The following is a 24,022-nucleotide window of genomic DNA, read 5'->3' on the forward strand; positions in this document are numbered from 1 at the left end:
GTCGCCCTAGAATTTTATCCTTTTAAAACTCTGAAAAGCCAAATCTCCCTTCCCTTTAGGACTAGTAGTCCCCAAATGCCTCCGGGACTGATAGGATTGGGGCGGGTACTAGCATGCAATAAGTAACAACACCATTCTGTGCTTTAATACCTTAACGGGGTGGGAATGGTAGCTATGGATATGATGACCGGTGCATTAATACCACGTGTAACCCCTCTTTTGAGGAGTGATTACCGAGTATTGCATTGATGTGATCCATATTGTTTGTAAACCTAGGACCCCCTCTCTTTTTAACTTGTTTTATTGTCCGAACTATTTCCTTAAAAATTTCTGCTTTCTATTTTCTCTTCAAACTTTCAATTTGCTTGCAATAATATGTGAACCCTTTCTTACTTGAGCCCTTAATTGTTTATTTGATTATGTGAAGTCACAATTGTAACATGGCCGGGAACTACACTAGTGGATCTTGAGGGGTGCCTAACACCTTCCCCTCGAGATAATTTCTAGCCCTTACCCAAACTCTGGTTCTTCAAACTCAAACCCTTCTTAGTGTCCTAATGCACTTAATCATTAGGTGGCGACTCTTCAAGTTGCAAAACCCAATTTCCCAAAAGGGAACGAGTTGTCCTCCCAAATGTCACAAGCCCGATTTCGCGAGAAAAAGGGGGCGCGACAAAGACACGCTCATCTGGCTCCCTATCCCTTGCATGTTTCTTAAAGATTGTTCTAATATTTTCACCTTCCTGGATATCTCCTCTTGCTCCACTGTCTTAGAAGGCTTCTCAATTTCACCGGGAGACTCAAAATGAGGAGCGTGAGAGTATGAATCTGAGACCTTGAAAGTTGGTTCTAGAGCATAGTGTTGGGCATCAGGGACTTTGAGCATAGTCTCGTTAGAGGATCGACGAAAAGTAGCTGGTGGAGGAGCTACAAAAGCATGAGTGACCAAAGGAGCGGGATATGAGGTGGTTTTGGTGGGTGGAGTGTGAAAAGGTTGCAGGTATACATAAGCAGCAGTAGGAAGCTGGATTTGTGACAGTGGCAGAATAGTGACAAGGCTTTCAGTGTAGTTAGTGGGAACTGATGATGGAGGACGCCCACTAATCCAGGCTTGGTATATTTCGGCCATCTGTCCTTTTACCCTTAAGACCTCTTCTTTCAACTCAGATTCTGATTCAACAATACCCTTAGACGGATCAATAACCCTTGTGTCCAACTCTTTGCCAGTCATGACTACCTTGGTCTTTGACCTTGTGTTGTATGGATGAGTTACCTTAAGAGCCACAAACCAACCACCCTTCTGCTCAATAGAGATAACAAAAAGGAACAAAATGAGGTCATCACGTTAACGTTAGGGCATTTAACAGCTGCAAATATCACATTGTGTGCAATGCACCTAGCAAAAATTAACGGTTCTAGAATGACTTCGATGGTCACAAGGTTACTTGGCATCATCCCGATTTTGTTAATTTCAATCTTTTCTTTTCTTTCTTTTCTAGGACTTCTAGGCTTGCTCATTTTACTTCCTTTTTTTCTTCTAATTATCACTCTTTTCTTTCCTCTCATTTCTCACATCCCACAACTTCATCCTATTTTTTCCCTTTTTTTGATTTTTTATTTTTTTTATTTTTTAAAAGAAAATGAATCGATCGAACCCTATGTAGGTTGCCTACGTATCATGTCCCCACATGAATCAAATCTTTGCGTAGTTCAGGAAGATCGTGAATAAAGTAAACAAACTAACGTTCTCTTTTTTTTTCTTTTTCTTTTTTTACCTTTTTTAGTTTATTACCTTAATGACTACTTTTATGAAAAAAGAGAAATAAAAGAAGCAAATCTTTTTTTTTAATTTTATAGACTTAATGTTCTATAATATATTCTAAACTCAAGCTTAAACGAGCATATACCTTTTTTTAAAACAAATATTCTATGAGAAATTATTAAGGAAAAAACCCTAGAAAAAAAATATTTTTTGATTTTTTTAGGAAGGAGATCTAAAGAATAAACCAAAGAAAAATATTTTGAATTTTCATTTGATATCCCTGAAAAAAGATTTCGAAACGAGAAATGAACAAGATAAAAAAAATATTTTTGGATTTCAGTTTTTGATTATCTAAGGAAGAAACTCTAAAGATAAACAACATATAAAGTATGTTTTTTTTCTTCTATGTACGATATCCTAAAGTTCTAGTGAAAAAATATATTCATTTTTTCATTAATTTCCGAAAGAGAAACCTCAAAAGAAATTCTTTTTGGATTTTTGAAATTAATATCTTAAAGAAAACTTTTAAAGAAGTACTAAATGAAAATTCTTTTCTTTTTGAATTTTTAGTCTTAACGTACTAAAGGAAATGTAAAAGAAATTTTTTATTTTGAGTTCTAGATATTAATTCAATAAAGGAAAACCACCTCAAATGATTTTTTTATTCCTAGAATTAGTATTCTAAAGCGGCTAGACATGCAAATATCGACAATGATGTGCATTAAAATAAAGAGACACCTAATTGTGGATTCAAAACTCTCCAGACAATTAAACAAACTATTTTGCGAAAATAGCCATATTTTGCAAAATGACGATGTGGCCAAAAGTGGCTAGACATGCAAGATTTGGCTACGACCCCGCGAAGACAAGAACCTAAGACTCAATAGGAAGACCGGACCCTATGTGGGTTACCTACGTATCCCGCCCCGAGAGATGAGAATCATGTTCGCGTAGTTCGGGAAGATTGGATATGAGCGAGAATTATAAAAAAAAATAACTAATTTAGAGAAAATATATTTTTGTCTTTTTTTTTTGAAAAATGATGAAACATGTAAACTCTTTTTTGGAGTTTTATTTTTTTTTATTTCCTTTTTTTTCCTTTTTTTTGAAAATGCTGAGAAAGTGCAAAATCTTTTTTCTTTTTTTGGATTTTTCATGTTTTTTTTGTCTTTTTCTTTAAAACAAATATGAAAGAAAAACATAATCGGGCCCTACTTGGTTCATTTTTTACACTTCACCCTCTTTTTTCATTTATTCCCAAACCTCATTGGTCCGCCAAATGACCTTTTTACCCTTGAAAATTGCAAAATGTAGCATATAGGATGCATCAGGATGGTCTTTTATTTTTGGAGGTACACCTGTCCTAGACGGAACCAATCCCTGTGTTGAATCTCCAAATTTAAATGCACATGATGTAAACAAGCATTCTTACTAGGGATCCGACATGAGGCTGTGTTATTCTAGGTTTAAAACCTGGGTGTATTGTTCTAGACCTTGCTTATCCGAGCGGACAACTCGAGCCGAGGGGGGCAGAGTATAGGTAACCAAAAGATCATCCGGCTTTGCAACTTGTCTGAACCTCGTTCTAACTTAGGGTATGACACTAACAGAAAGAAGTCACGCCAGCGTGCACTTCTCAGAAGATTAGAAGAGAGCGGTTTCATAGTAGTTTATATACAGTTTAGATAATATCAAAGCGGTAAAAAGCAACATTTAACACATTAGGCCCATACATGTAAATAAAATCAGATAATAAATAAACCAAATATAACAATTATTCCAAGCTCGAATTCTTGAACCTTGAACCAAAGGTCGGGGTTCTTCTCCCCAGCAGAGTCGCTAGAGCTGTCACACCTCCTTTTTCCTACCCCGGAAGGGGGTATAGGGGAGTTTTTTCAATTAAAGTGACAATAATCAAAACATGATTATTTATTCAAATTCAGAGTCACCACTTGGGATGATGATTTATGGTATCCCAAGTCACCGGTTTAAAATCCCAAATCGATAAAGTTTGACTCTTATTTACGGTCTGCGAACACAGAAATCCGGGTAAGGAATTCTGTTAACCCGGGAGAAGGTGTTAGGCATTTTCGGGTTTCGTGGTTTTAGCACGGTCGCTCAACTATTAATATTGGCCTAATTATCTGATTAATTACATATTTTGAACCTACTATGCATTTTATTCCTCCTACCGCTCTTAATTAATTATTTAACCACTTTTAGGATTTAAGAAAATTATTTGAACGAGTAACGATTGTCTCGCACTCATTTGTTTTTGTACATGTTACGAATCGTGTCACGAGAATCGTACCCACAATCTACAACATGTATATTTTATTAATGTTTGAGGTTATGGTCGGGTTACATGAAATGCACACCCGAATTGAGATTTACGTATCGTAACCATGTCACGGGAACCGTACCCATATTCACGATAATTATCATTAATCGCACCTAAAGCAACTAGAGCATTTAATTATTTTCCTAGTCTTTGAGATTGTTGTGATGCCAAATTTATGAACAAAATATTATTGGGGAGCAGATAGACTAGCTAACATGATCTATTACTTGGCTAGATTCCTTATGGTTCAAGACCCTCCTTATGTCCCATTCTTATTCCTTGCCAAGAAAGAAACAACTCAATTTTTTCATCTACCCAATTGAAAGCATTTATTCAGGAACCAAGACTACATATATCACAATCGAAATAAAAAACTAATAAGAACAATTTAAACGAAAACTAAGACATGCTACTCAAACAACATAGAATCACAAATCAACCAACACGCGCACCAAGATATCATAACAAAATGAAATGAGAATGAAAATTGAGAAATGGACCTTTTATTGATGAATAAATCCTGAAATTGTAACTCAATCGGGCTAAACAAAGCAACAATCTTTGGGCTGAATCACCAAAATTACAAACCGAAACCTCGAATCGACACCGAAAAATGTTCCAACTCCTAACACCCGATCGTATTCGAAGTTGTATACAAATTCCACCAAGCGCAGCTCTACCGAGTTGAACATACTCACCTCCACTGTAATTAACGGCGAAATTGAGTGACCGTCAATCTCCTTGCGTTCAAGATTGTAACGGTGTCATTCAGATTTGTAATGAAGTTTTGCTCATTTTTCATAAAAGAACTCCTTGTTACAGGCGCTACAAGCTAAGCCCGGCATTTCAAATCGTTTTCTATTTCCTTCTTTGTTTGAGTCGAATTTCGTTTGAAATTGAATGCTGTTGACTTGAATCCTCATTGACCGTACAACAATGGAAGGAAAATAACCCAGGAAAGGACAAAATTATTAAATTAAATAATGCAAAAGTTAAAGGAAATAGAAAGAAACACAAGAACCCTGAGTTTTAATTCTGCCTTCTCCATATTCCTTCTCAAACATGTTTACAGCCATCAATTTACACTCCCAACTTTCACTGAACCGTCGGTTCTTTCGAACCCAAATCTTCGTTCAACTTCAATCTAGGTAGGCTCTGTTTCTCTTCTCTCTATAAATATAGTCGTTACATACACATTTTTGTTGTATCTATTGTGCGTATGTATTTTTGCTGGGGAATGCTGTGGCGCAACTTCTTCTTTAGGACTTTTTTTTTGTTCTTGTTGAAGAAAATGAAAAGGAACTGAAGGTTTTTTAGGGTCCAAGATTATGAATAACGGCTGATTTTGTTCTGGGTTAGGGGTCCTTCATTTTTGGCTTTTCTTTGATTTTCCAAAAAGAAAAACGGCGAATCCTATTGTCTAGGGATCTAGGTCTTATTAGAGTGTGTATATGTATAGGGTTTTTAAGGTTAAGGGAGTATATGTTTGATCTTATTGGGCCTTAAAATTGGGCCAACGACTAAAAATGGACTACAAAATTCATAAAAATGGGATAAACCAACTCAAAACTACTTCTTCCTTCTAAAAATTATATACAATTTATAACATGAAAATATAAGACTAAGCTTAATTAATTAAAATAGACAGTATTACGTTGTGAGACTAGTTTGGTATTTTTTCAAGATTATATAAAAAATAAAAATCCTAGTAAAATAGTATGACTACAAAATATTAACGAAATTATTTTTGTAATTTTCATTTTAGTGATAAAATAAAGTAAAAGAGTCAAAACTATTTGAAATAACTATATTAGACCTTAACTAAATATTTAAATGCTAAAATATATAAAATCTTGGGGAGGGTCAAAAATCACATGTCTACACCGACCGTAAGGTTCGCGATGAGAAAATCACATGTCAAATTTTCATGGTCGGTGAGCGGGTATTGCTTTGGGTATCGCCTATGAAGGGCGTAATGAGATTTGGAAAAAAGGGCAAGCTTAGCCCTAGGTGTAATGACCCGACTGGTCGTTTTGAGCTCTAGTGTATCGTTCAGGGGTTTGAGGCCATGAGCAGCATCACTTCAGGTATTATGACTTGTGTGCATAGTCGGAATTGCATTTCGGGTAGTTCGGAGTTGATTTGGAAAGAGAATTCTCATTTCGGAAGCTTTAAGTTGAAAGAATTTACTAAGATTGGATTTTAGAGTAAACGACCTCGGAATCGGGATCTGAAGGTTCCAGCAGGTTCGTATGATGATTTCGGACTTGGGCGTATGCCCAGATCGGGTTTTGGATGATCTAGGAGCATTTTGGCGCCTATTGTGGAAGTTAGCATTTTGGAAGAAATTTCATAAGTTTGGCTTGAAGTGCATTTCAGTGTTATCAATGTCCGTTTGGGATTCCCGTGTCTAGGAGTAGCTCTATATGGTGATTCTGGAGTTGGGAGCGCGATCGGAAGTGAATTCGGAGGTCCGTAGGTCATTTTGAAGTCATTTGGATAAAGATAAAAATTTGAAGGTTTTTGAGAAGTTTGACCAAAAGTGGACTTTTTGATATCGAGGTCAGATTCCAATTTCGGAAGTTGGAGTAGGTCCGTAATATCAAATATGACTTGTGTGCAGAATTTGAGGTCAATCGGATATAATTTGATAGGTTTCGACATCGAATATAGAAGTTTGAAATTCTAAAGTTCATAAAGCTTGGATTGGAGGTCGATTCGTGGTTTTAGTGTTGTTTGATATGATTTGAGGCCTCTATCAAGTCCGTGATGTGTTTTGGGACTGGTAGGTATGATTAGTTGGGGTCTCGGGGGCTTCGGGTGGATTCCGAGTGGTTAACGGATCTAAAATGAAATTTCGGAAAGGGCTGAAGTTGTTGGTTGCTGGTATAACCGCACCTGCGAGGTAAGGGTCGCAGGTGCGGAGCCGCAGAAGCAACCTTTGTGCCGCAGAAGCGGAAATGGATGGCTATGCTGGGACTGCAGATGCGGTCAGGTTACCACAGAAGTGGGACCGCACTTGCGGTGGAGAGGACGTTGAAGCAGAAAAGGGCAGCCTGGTGAGAAACCACAAAAGCGGGTAGGTGGTCGCACCTGCGGAACCGCAAAAGCGGTCAAGTGACCGCAGGTGCGGAAATGCTGGAGGCAGTGTATTCTTTTAAACTGGGGAGATGGTCATTTTCCCCCCATTTTTCATTTGGTGTGGACGATTTTGAAGAGCTTCAAGTGAGGTTTTTCGTCATCATCAACAAGGTAAGCTAACCCCACCTATCTTGAGTAAAATATATCGATTATGTATGGATTTTAGCATGTAAATGGGTAGAAATTTGGGGTTTGAGGGAAAACCTAGAAAATTGATATTCTTGGAATTTGACCACGATTTTGGGTATGAAATTGAGAGTAAATTATATATTTGAGTTCGTGAGGTTACGGGTAAAGTTTATCTTCGAAAAATTTAGGAATCCGGGCACGTGGGCTCGAGGGCAATTTTGTCAACTTTTCGATCGGGGTTAGAGATTGCTATAAATCGGATTGTAGTGAGTAATTGAACATGTATTTATGGATTTGCATAATTATTGGCTGGTTTTGGAGCATTGTGCATCAATTTGAGTCTTTGGAAGAGCGTGAAATGTCGGTTATGGATCTTCAAAGCGAAGTGAGTCTCCTTTCTAACCTTGTAAGAGAAAATTGTCCACATGGGTGAGTTAATTGGTTATGTGCTCCTATTTGTGGGGGTTACGTATGCACGAGATGACGAGAGTCCGTGCGTAGCTACTATTATGTTTAAGTCCGGGTAGTCTAGGACCCAAAAACATGCTATACTTGGAATATTTGTAATCTTATTGACAGTTTGATTTGCTTAAATCACATCGAATTAGTAAATGAATTTATAAAAGAATTAAACTTCATTTTTTAAAATCATTAAAAGAGAATTGGCTTTTATTTGGATAAATGTTCCCCGATAAATTCTTAATTGGCTGTTTGAGCATGTGTGTCTATGTGTACCTACGTCGCATGTATGATTCGCGAGCAGGGTGATTGTTTATTTAAATTTGACCGCGTCGCATGTATGATTCGCGAGCGGGGTAATAGATGCATCTATGGTTCGCGTCGTTTGACCCTCGACAGTGCACATTTCTGTTGGATCGGGTCGTACGACCTCGGCATGATATGCGTGTGCTTGTATTGCTTGCCTGAGAATTTTAAATATTGATATTTTCCTTTCCTGACTGATATAAATTGATAAAGATAATGGAGAGTAAATCTTGGACATCCTTTATTAGTTGAGAAGGTGTTTACCTGCTTTCCGTCTTTATGAGTTATAATTGCTATATAAATCCATGATTTCCTCACATTTTTACTATATTATTATCGGACCACTAGCAAGTGTCGAAGTCGACCTCTCGTCTCTACTTCTTCGAGATTAGATGGGATACTTGCTGAGTACACGTTGTTTCCGTACTCATACTACACTTGCTGTGCATTTTTGTTGCACAGGTTTATATGTGGCTAGTAGCTTAGTGGCATTGCGACATGGTTGATATGAAGACTTAGGTGAGTTGCATTTATCGAGACGACCACAACCAATAGAGTCTCCTTCGGAGTATTGTACTGTATTTTCATTTCTGTCCACTAGTATTCCGGACAGTTAATGTATTTTTATGTCATTCCTTAGTAAATGCTCATGCACTTGTGACATCGGGTTCTAGATGATTATGGGGCATCTTGTATTAACTTCCTAACATTTATATTTGATTTGAAACGATTATCTATTACTGGTAAAATTGAAGAAAAATCATAGTTTTTAAAATTATTAAAACGAGAATTTAATTAAGTATTTTGGTTGACTTGCCTGATAGCGGTGTCCGGCGCCATCACGACCCTTGGTGGAAATTGGGTCGTGACACTAGGTTCATTGGTCCGTTTAAGATTATTGATCGAGTGGGAGAGATGGCTTACAGACTTGCGTTGCCGCCGAGCTAATCAGTCGTGCATCCAGTGTTTCATGTGTCCATGCTTCGGAAGTATCACGGCGATCCATCCCACGTGTTAGATTTCAGCACTGTCCAGTTGGACTAGGATTTGTCCTATGAGGAGGAGCCGGTAGTTATTCTAGACCGACTGGTTCGTTAGTTGAGATCGAAGAGTTTTCCTTCTGTTCGTATTCAGTGGAGAGGTCAGCCTGCTGAAGCATCGACCTGGGAATTTGAGTCCGATATACAGAGTCGTTATCCCCATATTTTCCCCGACTCAGGTACTTCCTTGTTATGTCCATTCGAGGATGAACGGTTGTTTTAGAGGTGGAGAATGTGATGACCCAAAAGTTCATCACTTATTTTTAGAAATAAATTCTATGATCCGAGGCCTTAAAAACCTCTTTCTATCTCACCTCAATTTGTGTGCGCAGTCCGGGGGCGTAGCCGAAAAGCCATTATGTGAGAATCTGTGAAAAATGATGAATTTTGCCTTTAAAATAAATTTAAGTTGACTTCGGTCAATATTTTGGGTAAACGGACCCGGACCCGTGATTTGATGGTCCCGGAAGGTTCATAGGAAAATATGGGACTCGGCTGTATGCCCGGAATCGAATTCCAAGGTCCCAAGCTCGAGAAATGAATTTTTAAAGAAAATTATTTTCTGGAATATATATGAGTTATTAGAAATGAAAAATGTTTGGAAGTAGATGGTATCAAGCCCCTATTTTGGTTTCGGAGCACGGGCTACAAGTCTTATATGTGACTTAAGTCGAGATTGAAAAATTTGGTAAGAAACGGACTTGAAATGACGTGAATCGGACCCTCGGTTGTGAAATTTGGAACATAAGTGTTCTTGAGATTTTTCTTTGATTTTGATGTTAAATTCGTTGTTAAAGGTGTTAGTTGGCGATTTGATAGCACGAATAAGTTCATATGATGTTTTTGAGTTAGTATGCATGTTTGGTTTGGAGCCCCGAGGGCTCGGGTGAGTTTCGGGTAGGTTCCGGGGTGTTTAGACTAAGGAAAAACACTGTTGTTGCATCGGTTCTGGTGTAACCGCACCTGCGAGTCAAGCACCGCAGGTGCGAGCTCACAGGTGCGCATATAGGGTCGCAGGTGCGGTTCAGCCCTCTCGCAGATGCGGACAAGCTTCCACAGAAACGATTCCGCAAGAGCGGATCCCCTGTAGCAGGTGCGGCCCCAGCGAGCCTAGTCATTTCTGCAGAAGCGGTCAACTTTTCGCAAGTGTGCTTGTGCAGGTGCGACCCAAGCACCATAGGTGCGAGAGTCGGGCACTAAAGTTTTTTTTAACTTCAGCGTTTTCTCTTTCAAATTTTCAACTAAATAGAAGGCCTAGGGCGATTTTCTCAAGATATTTCCTTCCCAAATGATAAGTAAGTGTCCACTAACTAATTTCTTTCAACTCTCCAATGTATTTCATCAACTTTTATCTAAAATCCTAGGATTTTCATGGTAGAAATTAGAAAATTTGGGTAGAGTTAGGGCTTTTTGATTAATTGGGATTTAGACCTCATTTTGGGGTGGGATTCTGAAACTAATTGCATATTCGGGCTTGTGGGTGAATGGGTGATCGGGTTTTGGTCCGAACCTCGAATTTTTACCAAGCGGGTCTGGGGTCAATTTTTAACTTTTTAGGAAAAATGATAGAAAACCTATAATTAAGCATTGGGTATGAATTCTTTAGCATTTATTGATGTTGTGAAATCGATTTGGACTAGATACGAGTTATTTGGAGGCAAATTCTAAAGGAAAAGCGGTGTTTGAGGCTTGAGTTGGCCGTGGAAGTTCGAGGTAAGTGTTTGGTCTAACCTTAGCTTGAAGGATTAGGAGTTGTGTCCTATTTGTTATATGTTATTTGTTGAGTACAACGTATAGGCATGGTGACGAGTATCTATATGTTAGTGTCAAGCATGCCCGTGAGTCTTGAATTGAAATCGTTGTGTTCTTAATAAGTGCTACGAATGCCTAAGTTGATTTCCTGTGTTGGATGAGAATTATGATTACTCTCGTGGAGGTTGCTTATAGTTGAGTATTGGTACTAGTTGAGGTTTCTTTTGTGAAGTTAAATGTTGGAACAAGTTTGGTTATAGCTGACTCCCTTGCCGGGACGTATTTACTTATATTGTTGATTCCCTTGTCGGGATAGTGTTGTTTTCTTACTGTTCCCTTGTCGGGACTCTTTTTGTGATTGGTGTTGAATTGTATATTGGTATCGGGTTGCACGCCGCAATAATATTATATTTGGATTGGGCTGCATGCCACAACAATATTATATATGGATTGGGTTGCACACCGCAACAATATTATAATTGGATCGGGTTGCACGCCGCAACAGTGATAAATGATATAGATCGGGTTGCACGCCGCAATAATGTTTTTATGATTTGGATCGGGTTGCGCACCGCAACAATAAATGATAAAGGTGGTTATTGATTGGATATAGTTTCCTTATTCTTTTTGGCGCAAATTTTATATTGTTCTTTATGATTTTCCCCTGAGTTAATGTTGGTAAATGATATTTCCCCCGCAGTATGTCCCCCTCCCATCCTTAATTGTATATTTCGGTTTTATTTTTCGCTGTATATGATATAACTGCACAGGTTTATTGGGTAGTCTGGTCCTAGCCTTCTTACTACTTCGTCGGGGTTAGGCTAGGCACTTACCAGCACATGGGGTCGGTTGTGCTGATACTACACTTTGCACTGTGTGCAGATCCTGGAGCAGCAGCATTCGGACCTTAGCTTGGGTGGCTGCCTTCAGTCCAGTAGGAGATTTCGAGGTAGTCCTGCAGGCGTCCGCAGGCCCTGGTGTCTCCCTCTATCCCTTCATCCTGTTTCATTTACATATTTGAGAAACAATGTATTATCTACTTTTTAGACCTTGTTTATAGTAATTCTAGACTGTCTGTGAAGCGTGATACCAGTTCTGTGTAGATTTTGTTTAAGAATCATGTTGGAACTATTTAAATGATTTTATTGTTTCTTCCGCTTGTTTTAAATTTCCACTGTTTATAATTGTTGTTTCACATTTGTTAAAGAATTAAAATGAGAAAAAGGTAATTTGTGCAAATGGTCGGCTTGCCTAGGTTTTACTAGTAGGCGCCATCACGACTCCCGAGGATGCGAAATTCGGGTCGTGACAAAACGATGAAGGTATTTTTCTTGGATACTCTCCCTCTAGTAGAGTATATAAAGTTTTTAATAAGTGTATTTTAAGAATCTATACATGTTATTTTTGTGGACACTAAACCTCGCTTAAGGAATGAACAACTTCCTGAAGATGAGAAAATTTCCGTTGTTCCAAAGTCTATCAAAACAGGTGAGAACACTTTTGATGAAATGACTAATCAGCAAGACAGTCGACTAATAGTCCAACAGAAAATTAGGGATCTTCTACAACTGATCCAACAAATTATGTTGAAAAGGAGCTATTATTAGTTGTTCCAAATGAATGGAAAAGTGAGCCTGGATATCCACATCAGTACATCATTGGAGACTCCCAGGAAGGAATGAAAACTAGAAGATCACTAAAGCAGACATCGAACGTTGCTCTCATATCCTAGTTCTAACCAAAAAAGGTAGATGAGGCCCTTGGGGACTAAAGTTGGATAACTACAATAAAGGAAGAGCTTTGATCAATTTGAGAAAAATAAGGTATGGGAACTCATTCCTAAACCACCAAATGCATCTATTGTTGGAATAAAATGGGTGTACAAAAATAATAATCACGGACAATGGTGCTAATCTTAATAGCAACTTGATGAGAGAAGTATGTGAACAGTTTAAGATTACACACCGTAATTCCACCCCGTATCGGCCCAAAGCGAATGGAGCAGTTGAGGCAACCAACAAAAATATAAAGAAGATATTGAGGAAAATGATTGAAGGATCCAGACAATGGCATGAAAAGCTACCATTTGCGTTGTTAGGATACCGCACTACTGTTCGTACTTCAATAGGTGCGACTCCTTATTTGTTGGTATACGGAACCGAAGCAGTAATACCAGCAGAAGTTGAAATTCCTTCCCTTCGAATTATCGCTGAGGCCGGGATTGACGATGATGAATGGGTCAAAGCCCGACTAGAGCAGCTGAGTTTAATGGATGAAAAAAGATTGGCAGCAGTATGTCATGGCCAGTTATATCAAAAGAGAATGGCAAGAGCATACAATAAGAAGGTGCGCCCCAGAAAATTTGAAGTAGGGCAACAAGTATTGAAACGGATCCTCCCACATCAGATTGAGGCAAAAGGCAAGTTCGCCCCGAATTGGCAAGGGCCGTATATTGTGACCAGAGTATTATCCAACGGCGCTTTACGTCTGACAGATGTTGAAGGAAGATGCGTCGACATGGCTATCAATTCTGAGGCAGTCAAAAGATATTATGTGTAATTTCTTTTGTTGTGTATTTGTTTGTTTGTACTTAGTGCTTATCGGATAATGAAATGACGGAGGCAATTCTTTCTTCTATCCAAACACTTTTAACCTTTGCTTTACCCCTTTGAGCCATACTTATCTTTTTATACCCCTCTCTTGGAATCATTAATGAAAAAATGTATGAAAAAAAAACTTTTTGAAGGTCGCAAGAAAACAAAGGAGTCAGTGAACTACGTTCGACCTGATTCCTCAAAGAGGATACGTAGGCGCCTCACGGCTCGGTCATAAGGTAATAAAAAAAAGGAAAAAAATCAAAAGAAAAATCCCCAAGTAAGAAAACTGGGGCAGAAATTATGTTTCTAAATTTTGAAAAAAAAAAAAGAGTTTGATTCCAAGAGTTGTAATACTTTACCCATCAAAGTTATTTTGAATTTTATATCCTTTTCTTCTAAAACCTATATTGATATCCAAAAAAAGACCTCCCGATCAGTATCCGAGAGGTGTTAAGATAGGCAAATAAAAACCAAGAATAAAACGTCGGTCCCTGACTGAATGAGGATCATGAATTGAAAGAATTGATAGCCAAAAGAATTCCCGGCAGAGAAAAATCTTATCGGCAACACTCCAATCCCAAGCTGAGAAAATAAGATGAGAGAGTCTTATCGGCGAAAACCTTCACAGGCGCCATAAGGCGACGTAAGCTGAGAAATACAAAATGAGAGAGTCTTATCGGTGAAAACCTTCACAGGCACCATAAGGCGACGGGAGTTGTGAGAAATGAGAGAGCCTTGTTAGTGAAAACCCCGCGAAGGGCACTATGAGGCGACAAGATAGATTGACGGAAAAGATCCGCATTTTGCGAATAATTGGGCACCTATTTATCCCCAGCAAGTGAAGACATCAGAAAGTTTGATCGACACAAATAGACTGGGTTGATTAATCCGGAATGCACAACATGATCGTTGGAATCGGTTATATCACCCAGATAAGTTCATTTTTTTCCCCATCATTTGTTCAGAAAGATTTTCTCTTTTTTCTATCTTTTCATTTCTTTGTTTAAAAGAATTTTTCTAGAAATTTATGTTTTAAGGAAGGTCTTTCAGAGCTTACTACCAGTTGCCAAAATGGTACAACATAAAATGTGAAAAGGGCAGGCAAGAGACAAGGCAATAAGACAAAAGACGTTGGTTGCTAGGCCGAATAATACTGTCCTAAAATGGCAAGGAAAGTACGGGGAAGAGCCGGAAAAAAAAACATGTTGAAGAAATTGTAAGCCAAGTTCCAAGACGATCCCCAGAGTACTCCGACCGAATATCGACCAAGCTCCGAGGTGGTCGGACAACACAGAAGGGGAAGGGAAGAAAGGAAAATCCATCTTCGGCAAAATAACCTCCAGAAATTTTTGAGATACAAAATGGTGAAGGGATAAATGGAAAAACCATCCCCAGCAGAATGTTATCCCCAGCAAATAACATCATCCCCAACAAGTTTTGAGAACGCCGAACAGGAATAAGGGAAAGGGAACAACCATCCCCATCAAAAGTGACATGACCACTCGCCATATTTCAAAAAAAAAAAAAAAAAAACTAACTAAATTTTCTTTGATTTGAACAGGAAAATAAAGTGTTGATGATGGCTTAAAGATACGCCATAAGAAAGATCGCCAGAATTGGGGCAGAAAATTTTCTGCCACAAGTGGAAATTTTCTCGGAGAAACGAGGAAACAAATTCAAATTATTCTTTACCAATTAGGCGCCCACCAGTATAATGCGGGAATACATTTTATGTTTTCATTTCATGTTCTAGGTCGCCCACCAGTATAATGCGGGTATGCATTTCTCTTTTCATTTCATGTTCTAGGTCGCCCACCAGTATAATGCGGATATGCATTTATCTTTTCATTTCAAGTTCTAGGTCCCCCACCAGTATAATGCGGGTATGCATTTATGTTTTCATTTCATGTTCTAGGTCGCCCACCAGTATAATGCGGGTATGCATTTATGTTTTCATTTCATGTTCTAGGTCGCCCACCAGTATAATGCGGGTATGCATTTATGTTTTCATTTCATGTTCTAGGTCGCCCACCAGTATAATGCGGGTATGCATTTATGTTTTCATTTCATGTTCTAGGTCGCCCACCAGTATAATGCGGGTATACATTTATGTTTTCATTTCATGTTCTAGGTCGCCCACCAGTATAATGCGGGTATGCATTTATGTTTTCATTTCATGCTCTAGGTCGCCCACCAGTATAATGCGGGTATGCATTTCTCTTTTCATTTCATGTTCTAGGTCGCCTACCAGTATAATGCGGGCATGCATTTATCTTTTCATTTCATGTTCTAGGTCGCCCACCAGTATAATGCGGGTATGCATTTATGTTTTCATTTCATGTTCTAGGTCGCCCACCAGTATAATGCGGGAATACATTTCTGTCTTTTCATTTCTGTTCTAGGTCGCCCACCAGTATAATGCGGGCATACATTTCAGTTTTTCATTTCCAGGTCGCCCACCAGTATAATGCGGGTATACATTTCCATTTCATGTCCAGGCGCCCACCTGTATAACGAGAGGAATACTTTTCAGTCTTATACTGCAGATTTTGAAGTCAGTAACCCCACCGGAAGGCAGAAGGTTACAACAAGAATCCCCAGCATGAAACAATAAAAATCCCAACACCGGAAGGCAGAAGGTGGCAACAAGAAGTCCCAGCGCAAATTCAAGCGCATGAGTCAAAAGAAAGAAAAGACGCGTCTTGAAAAACGGTGTGTGAACATTAAATCATGTCCAACCTAATGAATCTGATGAAGATAATCGTGTCCCCAGAGGAACCGCCAAAAAGCTTAATGAAGAAAGCCATGTCCCCAGCGGACCGAACAAAATGACGAAAACTGGTATTCAAAAAAAAAAAAAAAGAGCCAAGGGCCAGAAGTCTTGGTAAAAATGCACCAGAGGAAACACAAACCGACAAAAAGCAAGGCAACCGGAGCAAGGGGGAAAACAGATAAGATTTTGAAATTTCTAGCTTAGTCTAGCTTCTTATTTTTTTAAGCATGGTGTAATAAGGAGGTCAGCAAACAGTAAAAGTAGCATGCAACAGCAGTAACATTGCAGTCCCATGGTAGTCCCAGCTACCAAAACTTCCCGAACTACATTGACCTGATTCCTGTTTAGCCCAGGATATGTAGGAAACCTTTGAAGCAAAGGTTCGGTCAAATCTTTTTCAAAAAATGCTTCAACAGAGTACTCAGATGGGTTAAAAACGCTCGATTTATCTTTGCACGAAAACCCTTCGTGTCTCCGGGCAAAGAGGGGCAGCTGTAAGCACGTGATTTTTGCCCTATATGAGAATTACTCCCAAAAATTTCAAAAATAAAATGATTTTTCTTTGGTGTGCAATTTTGTGATATTTTGTGATATTTTGAATAATTATTTGTAGTTGTCTGTGCGTGTTTATTTGCTAAATTAATAAAAAATACAAAAATATGTCGCATTTTGCATGTAGGATTTAATTCTACAATTGATAATAATTAAATTTGTTTTACAAAAATAAAAAATTTACAAAAATAGGCATCGTTTGCATTTTTAGCATTTAATGTCCAAATATACAATTTTATGCTTAATTAATACTTAATTGTGCGTTAATTGTTATTGGGAGTTAATTTGCGCTTTTATAACTTAATTTAGTTCTTAATAATAGTTTAAGTATTTTTATAATTTAGCTTTAGAAAAATAAAAGAAGAAAAGAGAGCGAAAATATAAAGAAAGTCGGAATTGGGCCTCTTATTCAATTTCAAGCCACAGGCCCAAAAAATGGCCCAATCTTCCCTACGACCCAGTCCATTTCGAACTGGGTCGACCCAGTCCATAACCCAAAAGACCCAATACCCCTATCTTGCATTTCAAAGACACAAAACAAAACAAAAAATAAAAGGAAAACCCTAAAAGTGACCAAAACTCACCCGCCCCCCCCCCCCCTTTCTATCTTTCTTCTTCTTCTTCTTCCTTAAGCAAAGCTCCATCAATGGATACTTCACCATCTCCACCACAACCACCCCTTCACCACATAACCATGGCTGCCCTCAAGCTTCACCATTGTCGTTGTTGTTTTTGCGCCATGGCTGCCCGCGTTTGCTTTCATCTTCTTCGTCGAGCTCAAGCTTGAGCTCGACATCCATGGACGACCACTACTTCTCTAGCAGCCATGGCTGCATTCCTCGTCATCGAACCCCAGCCAGCGCGACCATAGTCACGAGCTCCGACCACAGTCGCGAGCACCAACGACGAACAAACAACCTGCCTGCGCCACGCCGCTACTATCGCGGCTTCTTCTTCAACTCCTTTTGCTCGCCGCAGCTGCTTCCTCATCGTTCAAACGCGCTACTGCTGCCCGTTTCCACCACTGCTGCTGCGTTCCGGCCTGTTACTACTTCTCGCCGCGTCCAGCTCCCCGACGTTGCTGTTTCGCGGCAGCTTCTCCATTTGAATCAACGTGAGCAGCTCCGCGTCCAGCTTCTTCAGGAACAAACATTGAATCAATGGTTGTCGTAGCTGCTGCTCCATTTGTTGCTGCTGCGTTGTTCTTCTTCGTCTCCGTCGCGGCCAAGATCACGCAGCAACTGCTGCTGCTCACGTTTCCGCCATGGACGAGCAAGCTTTGATGCTGCCATGGCCATCTGCGGACTGCTGCTCCTTCCTCTCCATCTTCTTCATTTATTCGTCGTTGTTTCGAATCGGTTAGTTGGTTTATGTTTTCAAATTTCGTCCATATTTTTTTGTTGTTCGTTGTTTTTCGGATTCAAAATCGATAAATGATTCAATGTTTGTTTTGTTTGTCCGTAGTTGAAATAATTTTAGTTTGTTCATATGTTTCGTTAAATTAATTTTCAGATTTCAAAATAGAAGTTTAATTAGTTGTTTTCATGTTTATTTCATGTTTGTATTATTGTTTAAGTAAGTATTTGTTAGTTTGATGTTTGTTAGATTCAAATTGAAATTTAATCAACTATTTCTTCAATTTGTTTCATGTGTTTATGTATTGTTAGAAATTGTTAATATTGTTAAGTTCAAGTTTAAGTTCATAATTGTTTCTTCGTCGATCTTGTTATTTGTTTAAAGAATTTAGTTGTATTAAAGGAATATATTGTTTTAATCGTTCAATCCGTCATGTTTGTTGTTTAAAATAGTTCATCCATGTTCATACTTTGTTTGATTGTTCTTGAATCCGAATTTTGTATAGTTTGATTTCTTGTTTACCATTTATGATTATTGCTTGAATTGTTCTCATAATCTTGTTTAAAGTTTAATATAAGAATTGTTTGTTGTAATGTTGTTAGAGTTGATTTTAAGTTCAATATGATTGAATTTAGAAATCTTCATACTTTGTTTGTTGTTGGTGTTGAATCCGAAAATAGGATTGTTTGTTGCTAAAATATTGTTCAATCAAATTTTAGTTGTTCTTTGTTGTTCAATTTGTGTTCATGTGATTTGTTGTTGAAATGTTGTTAAAATCATGTTCATGTGATATTGTTGTTATGATGTTCATCCGTGTTCATATTGTTGTTTGAACATTGTTAGAAATTGATCATATTGTCTATATTTTGGTTAAGTTTGATTAATTGATGTATTATAGCTGATGGTTAGTTTGGTAAATTTGTAATACGTTCAGGGGTAGTTTGGTAATTTCAGTAAGGTCGGAAGGGGTAGTTTAGGAATTGTACATTTTGTAATTGTTTATTTGAAGCATGGGGGACAAAATAAAATGGGGTGGGTTGTGATATTATTATTTAATATAAAGGGGGGACAAGATTTAATTTAAAGGGGAATCTTGCATTATTTTAAAAGAAGCATGGGGGACAAAATGAAATGGGGTGGTGTGATATGTTTATTTAATATAATGGGGATGAGTGGGAAGATAATGGGTTTGGTAGAGAAAATGGGTTGATTTTAATTGATTAAAAGATTTATGGGATGGGTTATAAGAAGTCTTGAAATCAGAATAAAAGGGGACAGAAAAAAAAAGAGAGATTAGAGAAAAAAAGGAGCTGAACATTTATTCCGAAAAAAACATTGAAACTCTCAAGAAAAGAAAAACATACAAAGAAAAATAAAAAAGAAAAGCTGAAAATTAGAAGAGAAAGTAGTACACACCTGATAAATATTCTGGTATACAGGTGTAGAAATTAAGGGTTGAAGATTAATTAGCCTTTCAAAAATCTAAAAATTTCCCTTGGTTTCTATCCGTTATTTTTGGCATTCCTGGATTTTATTTTGAATTTTTCAAAGCTGTCACTGGGATTTTCGTTGACTGGTTATTGCTGGTTATTGTTGTTGTTGCTGTGTTACGTATTACGTTGCTGACTTTCTTCTTCTTATATTGACAATATCAGGTACACAACTGTAATTTTGGCATTTTGTAAGCTGAAATGAAGAATGGAGTGTTAAATTTTTAATTTAGTTTAATTTAATTTTTTTGTATTGTATTTAGGTTATTCATGTATTATTATTCTGTAAATCACTGTCATTTGGCATAACTAGGCATATTATAACGACATATTAAAAAACGCCTTAACCAGATTATTAGGAAATATATTTAAGCCTGATTATTAATTAAAACTGTTTAATAACAAAAAATAGAAGAAATAACGTAAAAATGGCGTTATTGAATCAGTTTGGCAAAAAAATTAACTAAGTTCCTTATTCATAAGGTTTTTCGTCAACGATAAGTTAATCAGAATCATGTAGTCAATTTCATTTATAACATGAATTAGTTTGCGAACAAGTATTAGGACATGATGTGAATTAAAACAAAGTTAGAAATATGGTTTAGTAATCAAGTTTTTATTTTTCTTTCTTTCAATTTTCAGTATTTGTAAATAATTAGTTTCAATAAGCTTAAGTCTTACTAACAATTTAAAGTTTTAATCCAACTATGGGATAATTAGTTTTTTTATTTTTATTTTTTTTTATTTTATTTTTCGACAATTCCATGTTGTATTTATGATTATAATTTTTATTACTTTCTGTTAATATTTGTTTTTCTCTTCTATTTAATATGTCATTTTCAAGAATGTAGATATTGATTTTATATTTATAAACAAACTTAGTAATAATAAAAAGGTAGTCATTAAAGGATATTCTTAAAATAAGGAAGGATTTCGCTAAAAAATAAATAGATGTAAATAATACAAAAATTTACAGGATTCTCCAATCTCATTTATTTATTTAATTATTTTAAAAAAAATTTACTTAGAATTTGGGATGGATTGTTTAGTGAATTTCACTTCTTTCCCCAAAGATAATGACGCGTTAAACTCTTTAGGCGCGATTTAATCAATTTTACCTTCTTAAACTCGGATGTGCATTTCATGCGACCCAAATCTAAATCCTAAAACATTGAATAAAAATGTGTTCCGGATTGCGGGTGCATTTCATGTGACGTAATCCAAAGACATGTTTTAAACGATGTTCACAATTGTTTTTTTAAAAAAAAATAATAATAATAATAATAAAGTGGTAAAAAGTTAAATTTGCACATTGGTTCATAATTGTATTTAAAATCAGATAAATAAGCCGAATATAACAGTTGAGCGACCGTGCTAGAACCACGGAAATCGGGAATGCCTAACACCTTCTCCCGGGTTAACAGAATTCCTTATCCGGATTTCTGGTACGCAGATTGTAATATGGAGTCATTCTTTTCCTCGATCCGGGATTAAAATTGGTGACTTGGGACACCCTAAATCTCCCAAGTGGCGACTCTGAAATAAATAAATAAATCCCGTTTTGATTGTCCTTTAATTGGAAAAACTCCCTACGCCCTTTGCGGGGTTGGAAAAAGGAGGTGTGACAGTGATAATACTAGTGCTATCTGTCTACCAAAAAAATTTTTGCATCATTTTAGGGCTAAGCATATTAATATTAAGCATCATTTTAAACGTAATCATGTTGTTAAAGGAGATGTTGTGTTAGAATTTGTAAATACTGAAAATCAGTTAGCAGATATTTTTACAAAACCTTTGCTTGAAGAAAGATTTTGTTTCCTTTGTAAATATATTGGCATTTGTACAATTCCCTTATAGTTGTGTTTAATGTTTTCCATAATTGTCTAAGTTTAATTTTTGTCCATATATTTTCTCGTAATTTTTGCCTCAAAAAATCTTTTAAGAACTTGTTAGTATGTACACGTATTAATAGTGAACTGAAGGCGGGCTTGCAGAAGGAAACTTTTCAGTTGCCCTTCACACTTCTCTTAAAGAATCGAGGCGTCCTCTCAAACCCTTTTAAACCCCTTCTCCCTCGATCATATCTCTCATTCTCTCAAAGAAACTCTATCTCTATCTCTCTGTTTCCTTTACTCATGTCCAAAACCAAACCCTCTCCTTTCTCCTCCATACCCAGAAGAAACCATCGCTTCAAGGAAATCAAAGATGATCCAGTTGATGTAGAATCCTCATAAAGCACAGACCATCTACTGACCGAGGAAGTTTCAAGTGACTCTCTAGAAGATTCTCATCTCCCAAAAGACGACGGGAAAACGACCAATGGAGTCCATCCCTAAACCATCTTCTCAGAAAAGGGGAAAAACTGAAAGTGTAGAGTTTGGCCCTGAAGACAAGATGAACTTCTATGGCCCTGAAGACAAGGCTAGGTTTGTTGCCTTCAAAGGAAGTCAATTGCTTTTGACCACACTGTAAGTTTAAAGTCTATGCAAAACTGTTATGTCAGTTTTCGAAACTCAGAAACTTGACTCTTATCAGTTTAAGAAAATCTTCGCAACAAAGTTTGTTGGGTTCGATATTTTTGTTCAACACTCTTGTCCTGATAATTTTGAAGTATCGCTTGAGGAAGCCAAGAGTGTGTTGTCTAAAACCCCCTCTGATATAGGTCCAAAGAACTTGAAATTTGAACACCGTATCCTAACCCACATTATTGCTACCACTTTGCTACCCCGTACTGGTTCACTGAGTATTGTGTCTCTCTAAGATGTATTTGTTCTATATTGTTTGGTAAATGATAAAGCTATCAACTGGTTTGCCTAGGCACGTCAGTACATGTTTGAAAGCATCAAGGATGTTTTATCTTCTGCGAACAGTTTGCCCTATGGTTTACTAATCTCTCACATCTTGAAAGTTATGAAAATGGATCTCTCGCTATGCTCCTAAAATTATCTCCAACACATATGACAAGACTACTTTTGCCATGATGGGATATACCTTGATTGAGGGAACATGGCTTAAGAAAGACAAATCACCGGAGTTCAGTCCTCCTCAGAGCAGTGGGAGGATCAAATCTAAAACCAACAAATCCTCTTCCTCAGATCAGCTGCTGCAGATTGAGCAGAATACTGCAGGTATCAAGGAATTACTAACATCTACGCAGGAGCAGGTGGACAAGATCAGGGCAGTAACTAAGGAAACTGGAGCAGACGTGGCTAAGCTAAGGATCACTCTCCAAGCCACAAGGAGGCAAGGGATCAGGCCATGCAGGATGTAACTGAGAAGCTGACCAAAGTCACCAAAGATATTGATGCTTCTTATGACAGTTTTTGCACTAAAGTGATCAACACCCTGAAGTATTTTCTTGGAAGGAATTAAGTGTCTAGGATGCTTAGACAATATTTTTATTTTGCTTGCTTGACCAGTACACCCGGGGGGGGGCACACTTGTAAAAGGGAAGTGCCAATAAAATTAGTCAAATTCTCTTTAAATTATTGTCATCATTAAAAAGGGGGAGAATGTTAGGTTTAGAAATTTAATAATGATCAATAATCTAAAAAAAGCTTTGAGTAATGATATATCCATGTATGCAGATTTGATAAGCAATAATATTGATTAAAGGAAACAAGATCCTACTCAACGGCTATGTATTTTGAACTTTTCTTTACATGAAAAATGAATAAATCAGTCAAGGAACAAAGAAGGAAAGTCAATCAGTCAGCCTTGCCAAAGATTCTCAAGCGCACAGGGATGGGAAGAGAGCTAATCAAGGCCATAGATCAAATCAAAAAGATTCTGTAGAAGCTCAAATCAAGGAGGAATGAAGGAAGAAATTCGTCAAGATTAAGAATGAATCTAGCTACCATTTCAAGCTAGATTCATGAGGCTATTCTTGGGTCTTTCTCTTAATTGTATATGCCTCACAAGGAACAGAGTCCTAGAATTACTGCAATACAATCGCAAAAGACAAGGAAACAAAAGACTCGTCAAGCTATAAAGGAAAAAACAGAAGGACATTCAAATTTACGCAATTACATCATCTGTTTCTAATCCTTTCTAGTTCTTAGTACAAAAAATATATTTTTGAGTCTACGAGTGTCACAAACGATAGGAAGAGTTAGAACACAAAACGAAAGTTGTGTCAACATTGGAAAGAATCACTGTTGTTGTATATCGTTGGTGGTGAACATAGTAAAACCATCACTGCTGTAAACATTCATCAAAGATCTAAGAAAACCTTTGTGACCCAAGGGAACTGGAAGTAGGTACCATACCGGTGCTGAACCAGTATAAAAACTGATGTGTCTTTTTTACCTTTATGTTCCTTTAG

The sequence above is a fragment of the Nicotiana tabacum genome, chromosome 7 (assembly GCF_000715075.1).
Source record: "Nicotiana tabacum cultivar K326 chromosome 7, ASM71507v2, whole genome shotgun sequence".
NCBI classification, from domain to species: domain Eukaryota; kingdom Viridiplantae; phylum Streptophyta; class Magnoliopsida; order Solanales; family Solanaceae; genus Nicotiana; species Nicotiana tabacum.